Here is a 19,136-nt window from a genome sequence, read left to right as displayed (position 1 = left end):
TGCGTCTCAAGTAGCATGCACATTACATATATTACAATAAAGAGCAGTTGTACAGATCAGTGGTTTCCAAGCAGAGGCTACTAGACATGCTAGTTTCTCAAGTACCGTAAACCGGGGTCAAATTGATCTCTGGGTCGAAATTGATCAGACGTTTTTCAGTTAGATCAAGTATACTATAAAAAGTTTTCTTCCAAGAATCGTTCTGTTGGAATCAGATACTAAAGGATATTTGTAAGGAAACTTTTCAAAGTAGGCTTTATCTTACGGAAAATCGGCTGATCAATTTCGACCCGGAGATCAATTTGACCCCGGTTTACGGTACCGAAAGTTCGATTTGAAAGTTGATGAGGTTTTCACACTCTGCGTCTCAAGAAGCACTTACCACAATATTAGTGGCGTTGCACATTTCAGTGGTTCCCAAGCTGGGGTCACGGGCCACGCCAATTTCGCAAGAACCGAAAGTCCAAAGAAAAGGTGTGAGTGCTTTTTGATTTTAGATCTAGCATTGATTGTAATAAATTGTAATAAAGCGGTGTTGTGAAGCTTAGAGGTTTCCACTCTGGGGTCACGGGTCATGTTTATTTCTAAATAATCTAAAGTGCCAGGAGAAAGTGAAAATGGTTTTCAAATTCTGCGTCTCAAGAAGCCCTTAATATTAAAATAGTGTGGCATTGCAAAACTCCATGGTTCTCAAGCTGGGATCACCGGCCATGCTGATTTCGTAAGAGCCGAAAGGCCGAGGAGAGTGTGAATGGTTTTAGGATTCTGAGTCTCAAGTAGTACTTGTTACGATCTACTGGTGTTGTAAACCTCAGCGGATTTCAACCTGAGATTACGGGCAATGCCAACTTCTCAAGAATCTTAAGTGCGATTAGAAAGTTAAAATGGTTTTTCAGATTATACAATCCGTGGTTCCCAATCTGAGGTCACGGGCCATGCTATTTTCTCAAAAGCCGAAAGTCCCAGGAGTCCTCGAATATCACTTCTTACAATAAAGGGATGTTACAAAGCTTAGTGGTTCCCAAGCTGAGGTGACGGTCTATTTGCCGTAGGCCGATGCAAATATTTAATTTGTTTTATGTTATCCCTTCAAAAATCCCAAAATATTGAGCGGGAAAAAAACATGGCGACCCATAACCCCATTTTCAATAGAAAAATGTTTTCAAGCAACAGTTTTTTGATAGTAAAAAAATATTACATCGTTTAAGAGTAATTCCGATGAGCCTTGGAGTGCACACTGTTTCTAAAGGCCCAATTTCGTGATCATAATCATTTTGGACATGAAAAGTTGGTTTTAGAGGTTTATTATCTTCTATGAAGTAGATACTAATTCTTCTTTTGAAAGGTGATACTAATGTGATTAATCCTGTTAGAAATGTGTGTGAAATTCATTTTTTTTTCATAAGTGCAGTAACGTGTTTATGCCTTCAGCAAAGTTGTACGAAATATCTTTATTGGAATACTTGTTGAACAACTTTTTGTTCTATCTGGTCAATATTTAGAGTTATTATAGGTCTAGATTTTCTAGATATTTTTGGAATCACATTTTTATTTTGGGGTAACATTAAAAGTGCCCTGAAAAACACATCAAAACTCAAAAATTACCCATGGATTGAAATCTTAGAAGTATGAACATGATGAGAGAAGCTGTGTGGAATATTTAAGTTTGAATTTTATATTAAAGCATGTAATTTCAACAAAATTATACACAACAAAGTATGTTCATGGAGCACAGAGTGTAAAACTCAGTGCGTTAAACTATTAAAAATCATTATTCATTGTGAAAATATATTAGGCGTTCAGGGGTTTCAGGGGAGTTTTAGGGGGGTTTCGAAGGGTCACAGTTGCGTTACATGGGATCTGATGGGGTTTTAGGGGGATTTTGAAGGAATTTCTAAACGCTTCAGTGGATTTTTGGGACGTTTCAGAGGCGTAACGTAAGCGTTTTCGAGGTCTCAGCTGCGCTACATATGTTCCGAAGGGGTCCTATGGGAATTTCGAAGGTATTTCAGAAAGCTTCTGTGGCTTTGGCGCGTTTCAGAGGCGTTACCCAGGCGTTACATAGGCAGCGTCAATTTTTTACGTAACGCAAAAATCGTAATTTTCTTCCCCTCCGTAACGCTTTTGTATAAACCCCGAAATTTTTTGTACAGACGGTAACGCTCGCCTACACTCTCTTCTCCTCCTAGAGCGTTACGTAATTTGTGGACGGCGCCATAGGCGTTTTCGAGGTTTCTGAGGGTCTCTGGTACGTTCCATGGGATCCGAGGGGGTTTCATGGGGATTTCGTTTCGTAGGCATTTCAGAAATTTTCAAAGGAATTTTGACAAGTTTCAGGTGTTACATAGGCGTTTTCGGGGTTTCAGGTGTGCCATATGGGGTCCGTGGGGGTTTAGGGGGATTTCTAACGCATTTCAGAAATCTTCAGAGGAATTTTGGCGAGTATCAGAAGTATTACTCAGGTGTTACATAGACATTTCCGGGGGCCTCAGGTGCGTTACATTGGGGTTTTGAGGGGGCTTACAGTTTCTGAAAATACATTTTGGATCACTGCTCTTTAATGAATTACAGGGAGATCTCAGCGGTGCTTTAAAGCGTTTCATAAACGTTTCAGGCGGTTTCAGAAGTGATTTAAGACGTTCCAGACTGTTTACGATTGTAGATCCGTTGACATATACTCAAGGAAGTTCTTAGAGATTCTTAAGGACAAGGTATTTGGAGTACATAGCTCAAATTTTCTAGAGCACCGTTTTTTTAACCGTTGAACGGATTTGGATGAAAATGCATCACGCTGTTGACAACCAATGAACAATTAGCATGATGCATTTTAAGCCATATCCTTTCAACGGTTCACAGTTAGAAAAAATCACCGACTTCGGTAATGTTTTACCGGAATCTCAACCGTTAAGTTTGTTTTACAGGAAAAATCGGTAAAGGTAGCAACTTTTACCGAAATTCGTTAGAGTTTGACAGATAAACGATAACATTTTACCGAAATTTGTTAATTTTTTACAGAATTTCGTTAAAAATCCATTACCGAACGCTCAGCGGTTGAGATTTCGGTAAAAATTACCGAACGCGATTGGCTGTGTTCCAAAAAACGGTGCTCTAGAAAATTTGAGCTATGTACTCCAAATACCTTGTCCTTAAACAAACATTGAACTTACCTCTCATCAGCACACAGTAGCATGAGGCTGTGTAAGCATGACTTTCATTCAATCATTCAAGCACACAAGCTATGCATGTAGATTCGATAACTTATGCTCATGAAGTCCTCAGTCTCCCTCCCCTCACCGCTTCCCACCCCCTGAGCACGCTCTAAACTTGCTACTTATTTCCCGTAAACCAACCTTTCCCTAATCTAAAATACTTCAACTGCTCTGTACTCTGCTCTGCTTTGGCCTTCAACAGCTCCTTTTGCGTAAGCGGTCAGTCATGTAGTTGCTTTTCGTTCGTCGTCTTGCCATGAATCAAGAAAAAAAACATAATAATCCTGTTAGATCGAATGGCCCATAACTAGGCTGAGTGTACCATTTTTCGCCATAGTGGTTCCCTATTTGGCCATAGTGGTTATATGAGATATTTCAAAATTTTGCATCATTTCAAGAGTTTTAATGACAAGATACTTTTAAATTATTGCAACTAAAACTTTCATAATAGGGCAAAGCTTCAAAACTTTCTAAATTCCCACTATGGCCAAATAGGGAACCACTATGGTGATAACTGGTACACTTACCCTACTCGTATGGCTTGTCTTTGGTCGGGTGCTTTGCTTCCGTTGCCAAAGTAGACGAAAACGAGAAGACATCTCCATCACGCCTACGGTACTTTCCAAGTATGCGTTCCATTGGACAATTTTTTACGCTTTCTCCGACTCGTGCTAGCACTAATTTGGAGTTCAACAGCTAGTTCTCTAACTGAAACCCGAGCAGAAGAGAATAACAACAGCATAACAAAATGCGTTATTTTGGCAAAATAACTGCATAATGGAATTAGTAATTTTCATGTTATTAACATAACATATTGAGTTATAAACTTGTCTGTCATAAGCGGCAAAATAACAAGTCACATAACAAAAATTTGTTCCTGAAAAATCAATTTAATAACATGTTTTGTTAGTGGCAATAACAACTTAATAACAGTGAATTTGGGAAATATTTCAATAACAAATTTTGATATTAAAGAGTTATTGATAACATTCCGAAAGCAAAATTAGGGTAAAAACTAACTTTTTTTACTCATTGTTGGGTAATGATTTTAAGTGTGTTATTCTATTTTTAGAAAATAGTAGGTCACATAAAAAAAAATTCGATTTCATTATAAAACTTACAAACATGGACGGGATTTGAACCTCCAATCCTGCTATCGTAAATTTTCAGTCGCCTTTACCAATGAGGCTATCACAGCACTTGCAGTGAGGGACGATAGAAGCTTTACTGGTTCTACGTATTGCCAGTTTCCCCATTCCCCCATTTCATGTTTGCCAGTCGCAGGACAAAAATAGACAGAGATTTGAATGCAAGATCAAACAATGAACCTCTCTCTCTTACCAACAGCGCTATCGCGGTGCGCAGACATGCGCACTGAAACACTAATAACAGTGGTGGCATGGCCCGTCGTCGGCTATTTCCAAGAAGTAAAGAGAACGATGAAAAAGTTCTAGATAGTCGACTATTTATGATTGAGCTTCGTCATGGGGTGTATTTTGGCGGCGACAAAGATTCTTTCCGGACGGAGATGATTTTTATTTTATTTTTTGTTTTGTTCGCGTTGTGAGAACGGCGATTATACACGTACCTACGTGAGCGAAGGTAAAAGGTAATTATATCATATGCCGATATGATTACTTCTGCAGATGCTGTTTAGTTTTATTCTGTTTAGGATTATTTTTAGTAATGAAAAAAGATATTTTTGACATAATGTCAAACAATATATGATCGAATAATAATAGATCGAAAGGAAAAAGTTATAATAGACAAATGCAATCACCAATTGAGCAGAATTGTCTGTATAGTTGACATTTTTATTGATTAGAATTATTTAGTAGGTACCATATTTGCTATCTCCACTCTCACTAACATTCATTACTTCGTAATACATAGTCTGTTCGGTACTTTTTGACGTTATAATTAGAGGTTAGAATAGCAGTTAACAGTACTGCTATAATGACATATACATTCAACTAAGTTTACTCAATTTTGAGATAAAAAAAAAACTCATTTGCAGATGTATCACTTTTTGAAGCTAAAATTATACTTAACCTATAAGAATTGGGAATCGTAGAAAAGTGATAGGAATTTGGCACCGTAACGGGACTGGGATATTGAAAGAAGGAAATTAATACAAAGATAAACATATCAATAGCTATGATGCTATATTTACCCAAAACTCAAATTATAGCAATGAATAAAATAAAAAATACGGAAGAGTCTGATGAAATTTCTAGATATTGCAATGCCTTTATTTTTTACTTCATAATATGAAACAGCAGACAATAAAATAAAGCAGGTAAACTATGTAATGGTTATATCTGCGATAAATTTTCTCCGATTTTGACAATATTGATCTCATTTGATCCAGATTTATTTTTTCCATCAAAAACAAATCCGACTGAACCGATCTGGTCATCGTGAGTTAAGAAAAAACCTGAATTCAGTAAAAAAATTTGAAAACGACGTATAATCAATGGTGTAGCATTGATTATACGTCGTTTTCAAAATTTGTTACTGAATTGCCATACACGTGGAATTTTCCATAAACCAGCTGCAATTGGCTTCTTTAGTGGTGTTGAGATAATTCCATATTCACAATCTACATGCCGAACTGAGCCGAAATCCAAATTTTCATGAACTTTGGTACCCGGGAACCTATTTAAAAATCGATTTAAAGTTTGTATGGGAGCGATTTGTCGAATCACCCCTCGTCGCATTTCGTACTGGGCGGAGCTGTCAAGCAGTTGCCCAGCTGTCAAAAGGTGATTTCAAAAAATCTTTTTGTAATTGAATTTAGGTATCAAAATAAAGTTTTAAAAATCTGAAAAAAATCATACTGGCTTATAAAAAGGTGCTCTTTCGAATAAAATCAAAAAATCAATATATTATTCTTAATTTTAAAACCCAATTGGTGATTGGTACAAATTAAGTACCTTACCAAGAAAAAAATGTTAAATTTAAATTTATACGTTCAATATGTAGTCCGTCCAAAGTCTTACACCGTACATGAAACCGTTTTTAATTACCGTTTTGTTTTAGATTTTATAGAGGCATTTTAAAATCTTCTCCTGTGTGATAGGAAAAGGATTTTTCAAAACACCATCGTTCTTCTTCTGCTATGTTCTCGTTTAGATGTATGCAGGGTACTGCGCCACTTGGGCAGTGGCTGGTATTTTGGGTACTTTTCAGCTACAACTCAGTCAATTTCAGAAATTTAGCAAAACCTCGCGCCGCCCAGCAGGGACTTTGTTTTGTACACATTACAGCACCTCCATGTCACGTAATATACCACACCTCTTATCAAATGTGATACCGTAAGCGTACCATACTTTGCGCACCTAGGGCCTAACTTTGCGCACTTTTCAAAAAATCGTTAAACAGTTTTTCTGGTGCATTATGCAAACTTTTTCCCACGGAATACTAGTTAGTGATATGGGGTATGCACTTTGTCTCAGTTTGGATGTAATGATAAATGGAAGAGGAAGACAAATTGATGAGTGAATATGCAATTGCTTTCCCTCAAATGCTGTAAATAACGTTGTAGAATGACGTAGGTTTTATTTCAAAATTTGTTTTAGTTTAGATAGCAATACCATAAAGTATTTGTGCACTCTCAATAATACAATAATAACCAAACTTGTTCCACAACAGAATGTAATATTGAAATGTTATTAAAGGGCTGCATACCAATTGCTTGGTCATAACAAAATAAGATTGTCCAACAAAACATGTTATGGAAACGTAATGCCTTGATAATTCAATAATAACAAAACAAGATATAAAAACAGGTTTTGTGATTTCGTAGTTATTAATTTGATATTCCCCTCTGCTCGGGAACCCACCTAAGGACTGGACGTATTTGACTTCTAGTGCCAATTTCACAGTTTCCTCAACATCATCAGTACTGTTCAGACAATTATCTTCATAATGCTTCAGAAGCGTTTCCTGCGGCCGGTTATGTTTTCTGAATATTGCTCGCCATGTTGCTCCAAACGTGGCCACATCCATCAAACACACCTCTGGTTCCTGAGTTGGGTCCTCTCGCCATAGTAAACGTTGCGCATATCGAGCTTCACGTTGAAATCGTATCTGGTGGAGCATTTCCTTAATATCTGAACACAGGGCTATGCGATTCTCTTCGAAACCAAAAAGATCGTCTAGCAACGTCATTCGAAGATCGGCATCGTATTGAGGGAGGCTCCATCCTTTTTTGTCGGCACATCGCGGGAAATTCGAATTTTTGACGCTTACTTGTTATTAATGACTGCCCCCTAACGACAAAATTTTAATGCTATGTAAGCCGCGGATCCGCCTCATCGAGTTCTTCCCTAGTAGCCTTGTGGATGTATATATCTCTTTGTTTGATACTCGGATATATGTTTTGTCACGCTCTCTTTGCGATGTCTGTATTGTTCCGCATACGTTTTTCTAAACACTACAACCGTCGAAACGCAATGCCGTAGCTGTTCGAAAATGCGAAGCGATCGTACTTCCAAAGGAGCCCTGGTTCGAATCGCTGACCGGTACGCCTCCTTCAGAATTCAATGAGATCGTTGAATCTCCTCGGATTCTGTTGGCGGTATTTGCATTACTCTCAGCCTTTCTACCGAGAAGAACTGGTCGACCAGCTCATGAAGTGTTTGATCATCCTCCTGGCACTCGCAAATGTGGAAGCTCAAGACTTGGTCCACGGACTTCTCTTGACTAGATCCGTAAACCGTCCACCTAAGTCGCGATTTCGCTGCCCACTGAACCGGCTGGTTGATGTAACGTGGACGTTGTCTTTTCCAATCAAAAGATGGGGCTGCGCGTTATCATAATCTGCTATTGCAAGTCCTTTCAGGTATGGGCATGCTTCCGAGATTTCAGAACACCGCAACGACTGTCTTGACAAAACCAGCTCCATCAGAGAATGTCTGGATAAGCTTGTTTGTCCTACGATCTTCAAAGTCACCTGCTGCGAGTTTGCTTCCGTCTTCTTCACGTTTGCCGCCCACTGAACACATAATGGCTGCGCTTCTCCGACTACACCGACACACCTTTGGTATTTTATCAGGTTGATCGGTTGACCCATCTTATCAAGTAACTTTATTTTTATTTTTGAGGACCAGTGTTTCCGTGGAAATAAATCAACTAGGAAAATTGTAGCAAAACGACACTTTTTGTGGGTTTGTCATACCAAAGAAGTTAAAATTGATGATTTATTAGATGATTACATAAAAATGTATTACTTAAAATGCTTGTATTTATTTATAATGTAATGCTCATCCTTTCGCTCCTTTTACCGTACGAATTAAACAAAGACAAACTTTCCGACAAATTCTGATGGAACGACATCAGCTCGGCATATACCCATAGCTCAGGGCCTGTCCATAAACTACGTAGACTCTTAGGGGGGGACGGGGGGGTCTGGCCAAAGTCTACGCTCCATACAAATTTCGAAAATTTTGTATGAACAAAAGTCTACGAGGGGGGAGGGGGGGGGGTCTGAGATGGCCGAAAATAAGTCTACGTAGTTTATGGACAGCGCCTCATCTCCGCCGTTGTTGTAACCGAGGGAGTGTTTGTATAATGTAGAAACGTTGTATTATGTCTTGCTCCTCACAACACAGCCCAGCAGCGCAGGGGATTGACGTTGTTGGTCTCGTTGTGGAACCATCATCAAGCAGAAGCAGCAAGCAAGACACATCACCACCGCCGCGCCATCCGAGGACGAACATGTTGACGACCGACGATGCGACGCCCGGATGAGAGATGAAAAGGATCCTCTCGAGCATCAGGTTGATGGTTCTTGCTGCTACCGCCGCGCCATAAGAGAACAGACACCAAGACCAACGAACTGTACAACCGAACTCAGCCAGCAGGAGCAAATACATGGGAAAAATCCAGACACCAACACCGCCGCCAACTTCCAGTTTCCACCATCACCGACCGACCGCTTCTGTTGCTGCTGCTGCTTCTGCTGGCTGGCACCAAGACAGGCGAGATAACCGTTAAGGTGCGTAATAGCGTTCCAGTCGTCAAGTCAGCCAGCGCATCCGACAGCAGAAGCAGCAGCAGCAGCATCGATTAGACATAACTTGTCACGGTTGGGCGGTCTGGGTTGGGGGTGGCGGAGAAAGGACTTTTTCTGCGATATGATTCCATCTACATGCAAAATCATCCTGGCGTTGTTCCCAGAGTGGCACCTCGGTCGGTCGGTCCGTCGGTTGTGCCGCATACGTGTAGGTACGAAGTGTGATGGTTGCGCCATCAGTGACAGAAAAAGGTGTTCCCGTACAATCGGTAGGTATGTAGGTAAGGGAATCAGTCGGGGTGGAAAAAGTAGCGCCCTGATGTTGAGTTACCACCTCCTGCCACCCACCCAACAACCTGGCGCAATGAAAGGGTTGATATCTGGCACAGAGTCACATTGTCATTTGTTCTTTTTGTTCGTCAGAGTAAATGGAGGTTGAAGATGAAATTAGGAGAAAGTTCTACTATAACTAGTGGTATGGGAGGGAAGTGAAATATTTTTCGAATAAATTAATTTGTTTCTGACTATTTCCAGACAAGCTACATGATTTTTAATGCAGAATAGTAATTGAAGAAATTGATCCTTTAAGATGAAAAAAAAAAAACTGTATTCTTTTTCTATATACTAGAACCACAAATAAACAGACGTAAAGTTTTACCGATTACTCAATTTTTTTGGCACATGCTGAAATGTCTTCGTATATCTTCACACTTAATATTGTAACTTGAACTCATCAAGATGGGCCCGGAAAAGTTGGCCACCTGTCTGCACCAGTTAGTAGTCAAGATCTGGGAAACCGAACAGCTACCGGAGGAGTGAAAGGGAGGGATAATCTGTCCCGTTCATAAGAAAGGCGACAAGTTAATGTGTGAGAACTTTCGAGCGATCACCATTTTGAATGCCGCCTACAAAGTGCTATCCCAGATCATCTTCCGTCGTCTTTCACCTAAAGTAAATGAGTTCGTGGGAAGTTACCAAGCCGGTTTCATCGACGGCCGGTCGACAACGGACCAGATCTTCACCGTACGGCAAATCCTCCAGAAATGCCGTGAATACCAGGTCCCAACGCATCACCTGTTCATCGACTTCAAAGCGGCATACGACAGTATCGACCGCACAGAGCTATGGAAAATTATGGACGAGAACAGCTTTCCCGGGAAGCTGACTAGACTGATAAGAGCAACGATGGACGGTGTGCAGAACAGCGTAAGGATTTCGGGTGAACTATCCAGTTCATTCGAATCTCGACGGGGACTGCGACAAGGTGATGGACTTTCCTGCCTACTATTCAACATCGCCCTGGAAGGTGTTATGCGACGAGCCGGGCTCAACAGCCGGGGTACGATCTTCACGAAATCCAGCCAATTTGTCTGTTTTGCGGATGACATGGATATTATTGCTAGAACATTTGGAACGGTGGCAGAACAGTACACCCGCCTGGAACGTGAAGCAGCAAAGGTCGGACTGGTGGTGAATGCGGCTAAGACAAAGTACATGCTGGTAGGTGGGACTGAGCGAGACAGGACAAGCCTTGGCAGCAATGTTACGATAGACGGGGATACTTTTGAGGTGGTAGAAGAATTCGTCTACCTCGGTTCCTTGCTAACGGCGGACAATAACGTGAGCCGTGAAATACGAAGGCGCATCATCAGTGGAAGTCGTGCCTACTATGGGCTCCAGAAGAAACTGCGGTCAAAAAAGATTCACCCCCGCACCAAATGTACCATGTACAAGACGTTAATAAGAACGGTGGTTCTCTACGGACACGAGACATGGACGATGCTCGAGGAGGACCTGCAAGCACTCGGAGTTTTCGAGCGACGGGTGCTAAGAACGATCTTTGGCGGCGTGCAGCAGAACGGCGTGTGGCGGAGAAGGATGAACCAGTTTATAATTTATTTATTTTCTACATCTTCAACATACAATGTTGCACAGACTGATTTACTTAAACCTAATACTATTTAACATAAACTATTCAACATTTTTCAACATTAACACGTGTACAGGGTTTACATCATCGCAACCTGACAATTTGATTACACAAACATAACAACAAAACTCAATTACACTTACATAAACATTAACGATATTTTTAGCATTTTACAAACAACATACTTATTCAATAAAAAATTCATTTCAATGGTTTCCATGCGTTGGTAGAGCGACAACGAAATTCTCTAAACCTTATTCCATCCGGCCACGTCGAAGAAAGCATGGCCATCTTTTTGTATTTCGATTTCAGCATGACTTTGAATGAGATATAATCTAATAAACTACAGTCCATACGGCTCGAAACAAGCTTTACAACTTTAACGTTCTCTTCAAAAGGGGCTCCAAGGCATCGATATACCAATGCCCGCACATCATTCTCCGAAGTGTCACAGTCGATGTTTGTAAGTAAGTAGTAATGGGAACGAACGATCATCATCACTACTCGTTTTCCTCATCATACACTGCGCGGCGTGATCACGTTCCGATTCGGTCTTGTTGATATCGTTTGCTCTATCCGTCGGTGCTTCAGGTACAATCGATCTAGAATGCAGGACAGCAGGAGACGAAACATGCAGAGTGAGTTGTTGAAGGGTTTCCATTATCGTTCTCATCCCACCTCAAACGGCTGCGGCTGTCAATAATCGTCCGGATCCGTCCAATCCCGCAGCATCGTCCCGACCGCATTCTTCTGTTCCCGTTTCGGCAGCACCAAACGACGCCTTTTCGACTGTCCGGTCCCTGTGCCGGCTTCGCAACCTACCTATCCGATCCCGTTCCGGCACGGTCAAACAACTGACTCCGCAGTTTGCGAAGAAGAAAGTCTTCGTTTCGTGGTAATTATTTAATATTTTTTTTGCGAAATTGAAACTTAGATATATTAGCCAATAGTTCATTTTACGACCCGATTTTATGAATATAAATATGACAGGAGGTGGCGTCCAAACACGTGAATATCAATATCGTCAACATTTAGCTTCATGGTCCTAGAAAATGTACCCCCACATTCATAAGCGATGCGCATCCGAAACCATGATTCGAAAACTCAATAACATGATTTGGCTTCATGGTCCTACAAAATATACCAGACTCATAAGCGATGCGCACCAGTAACCATGATTTGAAATCCCAATAACATGATTTGGCTTCATGGTCCTAGAAAATCCATCAGATTCATAAGCGATACGCACCCGAAGCCATGATTCAAAATCTCAAATATGTGATTTATTTTTATAATTTCAGAAGAAAAGTAACGCATTGGTAACGTTACGAGACAATGGCTCATACTATCATGATCATAAATCATGGTGTATTTTTATAAACGGAGAATGTACTAGGCTCATGAAATCATGAGTCATTTTTATGATTTTTGGGAGCAGATTTTTACCCGTGTATATGCCAGACAACTTTGTTGAAGACCGCGTATAACTTTTTTCACAGCCGTCGGATCACTTCGCGTTCTTCGACAAAGTTGTTTGGCATATAGTAACCTACAATAATACCAAAGGGTTTGATTATTGAACGGTTACAGCGCCACCTAGCGGCAAAATTCGAAAACCTAAAATTTCTGCATACATTTGGCCAAGTTTTCCCATACAAACTTCAAGCGTTTTGAGCGCCCCCTTAGGCTCAACCGATTTTGCTCAAATTTTGAACGTAGCTTCTGTGAGTCCAAAACAACTGATTTAGGAGGTAAGACTTGGTATTTTTCGAAATTTTTGTTTTTCATATAAGTATGGGCCACCCTACTATCCATGTTACTGGGCATTTTGAAAGGACGACCAACGCACAGTGGGAAAAAATAGGTATAAAACGTGAATAAATTCAATATCTCTGCTCGGAGTGGACGGATTTGAATGAATTTTTGACGCGAACTGTAAAAATCTCTATAGTTTTAGATAAGGAATATGAAAGGTGTCATTCGCCGCACGATGCTGGAAATCATTGTATTGAGCTTGTTTTATCCCGCTCTCGCTCTCACAAACTTTTTTTTAAGAAAACCATAATTTATTTTCGATTGGCGTGCAAAATAAATGACTTATTTAACTCGTATTTATGTAAAAACTTCCATAGTGTAGGCAATTTGATATAAGGTTTGTTCTGCTCTTATCGATTGCGTTCCAATCCGAGCGACGATGTATGTGAAATTTCAAAGGAAAAGGGGATATCGGGGTTACTCGAAGATATTCCAGTTTTTAGGGCTGTGCGGTGAGCCAAACCAGCTCCAATCGATACTATGGAAGTTTTTACACAAACACGAATTAAATAAATCGTTTATTTTGCATTCCAGGATTTTTCTAAAAAGGTGAAAAAGAGAGAGAATGGGGTAAAACGGGCCCAACACTCTGATTTCCAGCATCGTGCGGCGAATGACACTTTCCTTATCTGAAACTATAGAGATTTGTGCAGTTTGTGTCAAAAATTCATTCAAATCTAACCATTCCGAGCAGAGATATTGAATTCATTCGCGATATATACCTATTTTTTACCATTGTGCAACGTTTGGGAAGGCAGGGGTCTGTAAAAGTGTGACACTCCATGTATTGAGTGTACGAAAAAGCGCAACAAGGGCGGGAAAGCCAAATAATGCTAGACGTTATTGCAGATGGCCTTTTTGCACACCTTCCGTTATACGAAAAGTGCATAATGTCGTGAATATGTTTGCTGAAGTATCAAGCAAAATTGTTTAGTTGCTGCTACCACTCTTCTTCGTCTTTCTGGCTCTAGGTCCCCACTGGGACTTGGCCTGCCTCGCTTCAACTTAGTGTTCTTTGAGCATTTCCACAGTTATTAATTGAAGGGCTTCCTTTGAAAGTCATTGCATGAATTTGTATATTCTGAGGCAAGCACAATGATACACTATGTCCAGGGAGTCGAGAAAATTTTCCCGACCGGAACGGGAATCGAACCCGCTGTCTCCGGATTGGCGATCCATAGCCTTAACCACTAGGCTAACTGGAGCTACCACTCTGAATGCCTAACAAATGAGGATTTTTTAGTAATGAAATCGATAAAAGTTTGAAAAATGACATCTTTCTTCACCTTAATCTACAACATGTCTCGAAATGCGTTTGAAGTGTTGATTTTGCGAAAATCCTCTCCAAATAAAATGAAGAAACTTTTGAGTCACAACAGTTTAAATGAGTCCTCTATTTAGGAATTATTGCTGGATTTTTTACAGTTATTATTTCGTGACAAATATTTTCAGCAATTGCCCTAGGAGTTGCTTTTGAAATTTCTCCAATAGTTCCCCTAGACTTGTTTTCACGAATGGCTCCAAAAGTTCCTGATGGGTCCTACAGGAGTTTTTTCGGTAGATTCTACTGAATTAACTTAAAAAAACATCCTCCGTTAATTATCACCCTAAGCAATTAATGTGTAAAGAACTTTCCAGAATTCGTGCAGATTTTTCTTTTGCGAATCCATCAGGAACTATTGCAGGATTTTCTTTAAGAATTTCTGAAATTTTATAGGATTTCCTTTAAGGATTCACAATCCTCCAGAAGATCATTCGCGAATTCTTCGAGAAACTCCTTCAGGCATTTCTCCAGGAGATTTCACAATGATCTGTCTGGAAAAACAGTTCCATTAAAAGTTCATGTGGGCGTTATTTGAGGATTTTTTTTTTCAGATACAGCGGAAATTGCTAGGGAAATGCATCAAGAATTACCTTCAGAGAATCCTGAGAAATACTTTGCATGGTTCGAATGGAAAGCATTTAGGGCGGAATTAAAAGGTACGAAACTGATTACAGTACTTTTTCGATTATATCACGAATGAAAAAAAAATTCGCGTGATATATTGGAGCGTGATATAATTGAAACATCTTTTTCCGAAGGCGTTTATTAATCAAAATACACTTGCACACAAAAAAATCAAACAAAAAACGAACAAAATATCAAACATGGTAATGGAAGTCTAATATTCTTGTATGTAATTATTTTTTAATGTCTCTGAAAATAAAATTAAAATGTTGGAGGTATTATTTGCACTTCTACACCATAGTTTTTGAACTTCATGCTTCCATAGGTTGTCGATTCTCAACCTTTACACAGCAAAATGAAGATAATTGCTTAAATTTAACGTCGAGTACTTAACATTTTCAAAAGTGTTTCCAGAAGGTTGGGTATTTCTGGTTGAAAAATCAAAATTTTACAATTTTGCGATGTTGTCGCGTTACGCTTTGTTGTACAATTGTCTCGAAGTTTAAAGTTCTGTCTTTAATTTCTGATCGTTCGATATGCTGGCTCGCATTAATTGCATATCAATTTAAAAAATCCGATAAATTTACAAAATGTTAGTTATCCCTTCGGAAGTGAAGTGAAACCGTAGGTCCTGACATGAACGAGCCCCGGATTGTAAAGCTCGTTAATAATAATTAAAATACAAAAAAAAATCAAAGTAAGTTTCTAACGGAAAACGCCTTTTTCTTCTACTTCTTCTTTGTGACTCTACGTTCCCAATGGAACTAGGGCTGCCTCTCTTCAACTTAGTGTTCTTTGAGTACTACCACAGTTATTAATTGAAGGGCTTTCTTTGGCTGCCATTGTATGTATTGTAATTTGTATATTGTGTGGCAAGTACAATTATACACTATGCATAGGAAAGTCTAGAAAAGTTCCCGATCAGAATGGTAATCGAACCCGCCGTTTCTGAATTGGCGATCGAAAACCTTATTCACAAAGGCTAACTGGAGACCCCTGATGGAAAATGTAACGCGTGCAGGTTTTTGTTGCGCAGAAGTCACTGTGACTTACTTCTAACAAATAAACACTTACTTGCTAGAAGTAAGTCACAGTGACTTTTGCGCAACATAAACCTGCGCCGCCGTGACTCTTCGGTGACAAGTGTGTTACTTGGGGTGGAATTGACGCATACAGACCGGACTCGATGCAGAGCAAAGCATGGGAATGTAACTCTAGATAATCAAATCCTGTGTCCGGTCTGTCACCAATGGCACCATAATTGTATACTAATGTGCAAAATATCTTACTTATGACGATTCATGTATCCTATATAGTTTGGAATATGTGCTTGGCGATATTTGTATCGATTGTCATAGCGTGAAATAATCGAAAAAAATTGCGTGCTAAAATCGAGTGTGATATAATGGAGCGTGATTAAATAGAACCGTGACAAAATCGAAAAACTACTGTACACTCATTCGAAGAGGGTATACTGCTTGGAGGGTTCGAAAAGTCGGTACAAGATCTTTGCATGGTGTTTATTTCAAATTCATCATGTGCTTCCTAATTGATCTCTTCTTCTGGAAGACTTTTTTATCTATTTAACGAGATTTTCAGCCCTATGCTAGTTCATCTCGGGACCCACGCTTTTCTTCCCTTCCGAAGGAAGAACTCACATTTTTGCAAGTTTGTCGGGAGTGGGATTTGAACCCAGGTCCTCGGCGTGATAGTCAAGTGTTCTAACCATCACGCCAGGTCCACTCCACTCTGTCTTGGTAATTTTTTATTAAAAAAAAACTTCCGGAGAAACTTTTAGAGGAGTTCATGTAAATATATCTCCATAAACGAATTCCAAAATTAACTTCTGAGGCAATTGTTGAAGAAATGTCTAATGCAACTTTTAATTTCTCTTCTAAATAAATTTCTATAAAAAAAACTTGGTATAATTCTTGCAGAAATAGTTTTTGGAAATTGTGGAGGAAAGAAGAGAAGAAATCCCTCGAGAAAATTTTGATGAACATCTTAAGGAATTCGTTACAAACAAACAGAGATTATTGAAGAAAAAAATCTGAAAGAAAAGCAAATTTTATCTATAACGCATTCGGGCGCTATTTCAATTGAAAGATTTAATTTTTCCTCTACAAATGCCTTGAAATGTATATAGGAATTCTTTTAAATATTCCGCTAGAATTCCTGAAGGGATGAAAGTAGGCGTTACTATATCAACCCTCCAAGGAGTTTCTTTCAAATTACTCCAACAGTCCCAGAGTTCATCTAGGAATTGTTGCCGGATTTTTACAGGATCTATTTTGAGAGATTATTCAGAGTTTTTTTTTAAGAAATACATCCATCAATTGTTCAAAGAGTCGCTTTTGAAATTCCTTCAAAAGTTCCTCTAAAAATTATTCCATGAATAGCTTCAGAAGCTGAGGAAGAAGGGAGGAAGATTCGGAAGATTTTCAGCGGGTTTTGGAGGGTCTTCAGGTGGGTTACAGACAGTCTGACGGTCTGACGGTAATTCAGGGGGCTCTCGAAACCATTTCAGAAAGAATCAGCACATTTTCAGCGGGTTTCACAGATGTATTGGGTCTCAGGGGCGTTAGAAAGGGGTTTTGTGGTGGTGGCTTATAGTCTTTGAAAATACATTTTGGATCACTACTCGCTACTTGCTTGAGCTTCAGGGGGATTGCAGAGGCGTTGGCTTTGGCATTGGGGTCATTTTTTACCCAAACCGTACACTACGTCAGCGACCTGTTCCCGACGTGATGCAAAAGGAAGGATACAGCTTTCCTGACAGTTTCAAAAGAGATGATCCAGACTGATTACGCCTGTAGATCCGATGACCTACAGGCTAGTCAAGAAAATTCTTGGAAAATCTCAAACAAACTTTGAACCCATCACTTGATAGCACATAGTTGTATGATGCAAGCATGAATTTTAATCAAACACACAAGTTATGCATATAGAGTCAACGACTTAAGCTTAAGAAAGTGTTTGAAAATCCTTAAATAGACCTATTTACATAACCTCAATGGAGTGCAGGTACCTAAATATGTTTTACCTTAATGGGTTCTACCAAAATGAAGGTTCCAGTGTATAATTATGAAGAAAACTAATCGAGATTGACCCAAATTCCATTACTTTAAATAATGACTGTAAAAGATACTTGAACGTAGATTACTTACGAATTCCTTTCTTTCAGAATAGTTTGTCGTGGCACAAATACAATGCTTAGACGTATTGTTGTAGTTTCGATCTTATTGGTGTACGGTTCATCGAGCCTGTAAAGAGAAATCAATATGCAGTTTTATAAACTTTGAAGCTGTGAATCAATCATTGAACTGCTATACAGCAGGGCGTTGAGCAGAGTGACCCTCTGAAATCCAGAAAAAGTTGTATCTTAACCCTCCTTGTGCGTTAGGGTTATTTTTGACCCAAACCGTACATTAAATCATCGAGGTTTCCCAACGTGATGCATTTGGAAGGTTAAATTTCACAATAATATCTATTGAATTTGTTATTTGGACTCCGTGTCCCAGACACGATCACACTTTATGTCTAAAAAACCAAAGAAATGTCGGAAACGAAAGGCTGCTGAAACAATCAAGTATCGAATACATAAAACCATCAGTATACTCTTACTGAATATTCGCGTCTTGGCGAATATTTTTGGGATCTCCACAAAGCATACTAGGGTAAGTGTACCAATTATGGCTATAGTACCATTTATTCGCCATAGTTGATTTTCATCCTTTAACGATATATATCAACAATAAAAAAAATGCGATCAACAGATCACGTTCACAAAAGATGGTTGCATTCATTTAGAGTCCACATTTTGCTCAAATTATGGTAGAAATAAATCATTTTCCTTAAAATTTCGGCTTCCTTGCACCCTTTTTCGCGATAGTGTACCAATTATGGCTAATCCCATAAGAAATGCATGCAAATAGTGCGAAAAGGAACCGAAGTTAAAAAATGTAGCTATAACTGGGACAGGGTTCCTATCATTGACACACGCCGTAATAAATACTAAAAGTAGTTTTGGCTCCGTTTTTATATTTTTCCTGTAAAGTATGGAAACTAAACTATCTTTTAACATATTGGTGACATTCGTTGGTCTTCTCGTTATTTTTGTACAAATAGTTTTCCTTAGGTAGTGTCATTGGTACAGGCACCCTAGTATTAAACATTTAGAAGTACTTAATTTTACGGTGAATGTCATAAACTAAA

General features: G+C 39.3%; 1 protein-coding gene across 1 annotated transcript in view; it reads right to left on the bottom strand.

The window, feature by feature from the left end:
* LOC109427442 (zinc finger protein 335) overlaps positions 1-18,188 on the bottom strand; it is a 189,978-nt gene extending 171,790 nt beyond the window's left edge. Inside the window, exon 1 of the mRNA XM_062854906.1 lies at positions 18,089-18,188. The gene's annotated coding sequence lies outside the window, so the exon portion shown is untranslated. The remainder of the gene's footprint in view (positions 1-18,088) is intronic.
* Positions 18,189-19,136: the final 948 nt, after the last annotated feature.

The sequence above is a fragment of the Aedes albopictus genome, chromosome 2, assembly GCF_035046485.1.
Source record: "Aedes albopictus strain Foshan chromosome 2, AalbF5, whole genome shotgun sequence".
In the NCBI taxonomy this organism is placed as follows: Eukaryota; Metazoa; Arthropoda; class Insecta; order Diptera; family Culicidae; genus Aedes; species Aedes albopictus.
Note: the sequence above shows the minus strand (reverse complement) of the source record. Positions and strands in the feature narration are given on the sequence as shown.